We start from the raw sequence: 4,701 nt of genomic DNA, 5'->3' as shown, positions 1-4,701 counted from the left end.
CAAGTAGCAGAACCAAATGCATTTGAAGAAAAGGGTGTGCTTACTTCCTCAATGCCATTTACATGTTGCCCAAAAAAGCAGATATCAAGGTTGCACCAAAAAAAAAAAAAAAAATGCTTACAGCATGGGAACTAGGCTGTGAGCAACTTTCTGCTCAGTTTTGCAAGAATTCTTTATACCTCACTAGTATGGCATTGGAAAGTCATTCCAAAATACATTAAGCAGCATGACTTCCTGCTTGCTGCATGCTGTTTGTTCTCTCCTCTTCTTCCCAAGGGAAGATGCTTGGGCAGTGAAGTCTCGTCTTTGGTAGAGTTGGTTTGATTATAAACAATTATGTTGCCTCAGTGTTTTTGCTAGAAGTCAAATAAATATGCCTTGAACTTTGATTAGAAGGTCAGGTTTGTGACTGTCCTTATATCCCAGGATATTCGTTTCACTGTCTCAGAGTGGTCTCCAAGAACATTTTGTCTCCTAGACAGACAACTTTTATGACAGCATTTACCCCTACTGAGGTGGAGATAGGGAGTGAAGGGAACAGTCTGCATGGACAGATGAATGCAGTTGTCAACACCAAGCTCTAGACACTTTTTTGGCCATTGTGGAAAAACCCCACGGCGATGAGAAGAACCATCTTCTTGTGGGGAGAGATTGTAGACAGCTGAGGACAGGTCTGATGATACGCTCAAAGTAAACAGAATGGCTGAGGGCTTTTTATTGTAGGTGAATTGTTCTAAGTGCTGAAAGCCTGGTGACCAAACACATCAGACTCCTGTAGTCCAGCCAGGAAGCAAGCGAAGCATGAATAACTGAGTAACGTGTCATCGTCTGCCAGCATGGGATGGGATCTCCTAGCCAATCAAAGCTTATAGAAAGCATTACTCATGGGTAATGCTATGTCCAAACTTAGCACAATCAAGGAATGCAAAAGGACTTCTAAATTATAGATTCAGCTGATCAATTACAGATGTGCAACAACTAACTCCAAAGTAGACTGCACTCTTCAGAACGGCTTTCCTCACATCATGATTCTTGCATGGGCTCAGTTTCACACAGATGTTTTTCATCCTTGGGCTAACTTTGTTCAACTACAGAGACAGCAAGGCAGAAACAGCAGCACGGTTGTATGGAGTAAGTAACAGAGCAGTGTCTTATCTACCTTTTTCTAGTACTTCAGTTTATGTCACCTGATGAGTTTCACTTGATGATGAAAAAGACCCAAGAGACATACTTCTTGAACAGCACATGTGAGCAGCCTGATAGTATCTAGCAATTATTCATCAGTGCAAGCCTGCAGAAAGGACTCAAAGCATCTTAATACATTCTCCAGCATCCTTCCCTTTCAGAGGAAACAACTCATTTTCATGGCTGACCATCTTGAGTGCTGTGGATATGGAAAGGATATGAGAGGGTGTGAACATGCTAGCTCTCTCTAAGTAGTCCTTTCTCTTCATGTTTGTGACATTTAGCCACTCAAGCTCAATGGCTCTGCAGGTCAGTGTCCAGACCTGAGATCAAGTAACCTTATTTCTTCTGTAGAATAAGTACTTGCTTGTGGGAACTCACTGGGGACTGAGATGTCATCCACACCTTAGCTCTGTAATCCCTGACATTTCATTTTCTTTAGTTAATTGATCACAATGAAGACTGAAGGTTTAGTATTTAAATACAATGAGTCTGTCAGTATTTCCTTTTCCTAATTCTTTTCCAGTCATGACAGTTCTTTACTTTCTTATTCACACTACAGAACAAACTAGTGCTTAGTCAAAACAGACTTTCTGTACTATTGTTATATATGTTCCACATCTTCATTGCAATGGAGTAGGAAAAAAAGTAATAATATCTCTTTAGTAATGGGTAGTTGCCTCTGCATAAGGAATCGGGAAATTTTTGATGGTAAGATATGTTTCATCAGCAATATTTCTTGACTGAGGAAATTGTGAATGGTAGATGTGCAATGTATACATTGCTGCAACTCTATCAGAAGATCATTAAAGCAGTGCAAACAACCCAAGTCAATTATATATTCCAGAAATATCTTTTTTTCTGAATGGTTTCAGGTGTCCACTTCCACTCATATCATTCAATGTATCTCTATCTATAATTAGTATATGTGTTTTCTGCAAATGATTGACACCAGAAATAGAGAATAAATGTAGAATTTAATATATTTTAGGAAAGCTACTGCAATTGCTTCACAGATCTATATCTGAAGTAACCAAGAAGCCTACAGACAAGGGAGAAATATTTAACAGTGTATACAGATTCAAAAAGACATTTGACAAGATTTTTAAAATTACACTGACAAGGGCTAGCAGGAAAACCCCTTGTGCTATTACAGTTGTTAAAAAAAATAGGAGTAAATGCCAACTGCCACAAACTGCATGGTGTTCTGATCCAAAGTGTTCATCATATCCGAAATGACCACAAAAAGGTGTGACTCAGAAGGAGACATGGTGTGCTGCTGATGTGGTTATTCAGCATCATGAGGCCTGAAAATGAACCACAGAAAAGCCTCAGGAGATTGAGTGACTAAGTACAAAAATACAGAGGAAATCACTTTCATGTAAACAAATGTAAAATGACACATGAAAGCACAATCCTAACTTTTCAAACAAATCTAATTATGGCCCCAACTTGGCTATTACTGTTAGAGAGGTTTTATAGATATAATACATGGTTATGTAAAAATAACGCAAATACAAACATCAGATGCCACTCTTGAATAAAGATTTTTTAATAAAATTTCAGGAAAATGCTATGAATTATTAGGAAATGAATATGAAAAAACCAAAAAATGTCATTATGCCACCGGATAAAATCAATTATGTGCATTATGAATACCAAGACCATGATTGAAAGGGCATAGCAGAAATGAAAAGGTAGAGAAAAACCTAGCAAGGGTAATTTTGAACCACAAAGTGGCCTTCCTATAAGGAAGAGGTAAAATAGAGTAGGGTTAATAAACCTGGTGAGTAGACAGCTGAGAATATAAGAGGTCAAGAAATCAAGGGTGGCATGAAAACAGTGACTAGAGAATCTGTACTGAAACATCTGGGAAACATCAAATAGTACTAGCAACAAAATCCACTGTAGATACAAATGTGTAAATTGTTACCGTTTCTTTTCATCAGAAGAACAGCTGCAAGCTCTTAAATAATCTTAGACACTAGATGAGCAGTTTTTATGGTACTTAAATTTACTAGCAGCACTTCAATGTTTGCCACTGACTGAATCTTTATGTCTAGTGAGACACCTGAGAAACTTCAGTCTCTTATTTGACTCCTCGCAGATACATAAAATCTTTGACATTTTTATTTTGCAACAAATAATAAGTAGGATGTCTAGTCACTGAAGTCTATAAATCTAAATTATCTTCTCAAAAATGGGTTGGCCTCAGTGAATGATCCCTGGCCTATACTGTCCTCAAAATGACTATGCACAGTTAAGCGGAGGGCTGACTGATAAGGAAAAAACCCACTAATAATGGATGAAGATGAAAACCAAGGATCTGATTCATTTTCTCACAATCCCAAGAGAGCCAGAGATGTCTGTGGTGATTGATCTCTTCTTTCTTATGATTCATGGGCCATTTGTTGCAGAACCTTTTTAAAAACTCATGGCAGAGGTGCACTCTATTCTTTTGGAGCACACACCTGCAAATAACCGGGGATGAGGACTGTAGGGGCATCATAGATATTTCTGTTATAAATTTGTGCCATATAGACATATATCAACAGCCAAAGAATGATAGCAGAGATTCTGTGTTACCATTGTACAATCCAGAGCTGTGTGAATGATGTCACTGTGTTTGGAATAATTCCTAAATCACATGAAAAATACTCATGGGCTGTACTAAGCACAGTTGAACTTTGCCAGCTTTCATTTAAGGCAGGCAGAATTTTCTTTTTCATAAGACATATCACAGAATCATAAGCACATCAACTGGTAGGTGTCTCTGGGGGTTTCTAACCCAACTTTCCACTCAGCACTACAGGGTAAACTCCTGTTTCTTTTTGAAAACTGGAAAGAGATTTCTCCACCTCCCTGGACTCACTTTCTAGTGCTACACTACCAGTGTAGTAAAGTTTTCTCTAGTGCCCATCCTGAACATCCTAGGCCACAGCCTTGTGATTATTGCATCTTATTATTAGGTGAGCAAAATAACTTCCCACAATTTGCTGGCAATGCTCCTCCCAGTGTAGCTCAATATGCAATTGTCTTTATTGTGCACCAGAAGAGTCTTGGTCCAAATTTGACTCCTATTTGTCCACTGTAATGCACGTAATTTGCAACAGGACTGCTATTCAACCTTTAAGCATCCCTTTGCTGAGAGAGGAGCCTGACTTTGTGTCCATAAAAAAGGACAGGTTGTTTTTTCCACCACATATTCAGACAATGAATGGGATCCAGCAGTAGTCTTCAACAGCATCACTAAAACCAGAACCTCTGAATTTTATTTTCTTAGGAAGATAAGATCAGTCATAGGCTATTTTAGGCCACATATATATACACACCAGAGTGCATGGCAAGATAGACTAACATCAGAAATATTTAACAGTTTCATTTCTATTTTAGTATTCCTGAAAGAATTCCTATTTCTAAAATTTTGTAAGAATTTTAAGATGATTAATCAAAAAATACACATTATTATAATGTGTGTTATAAATAAATTAGAATTTACTTATGCATGGGATTCTT

Source organism: Vidua chalybeata, chromosome 1, assembly GCF_026979565.1.
Source record: "Vidua chalybeata isolate OUT-0048 chromosome 1, bVidCha1 merged haplotype, whole genome shotgun sequence".
NCBI classification, from domain to species: domain Eukaryota; kingdom Metazoa; phylum Chordata; class Aves; order Passeriformes; family Viduidae; genus Vidua; species Vidua chalybeata.
Note: the sequence above shows the minus strand (reverse complement) of the source record.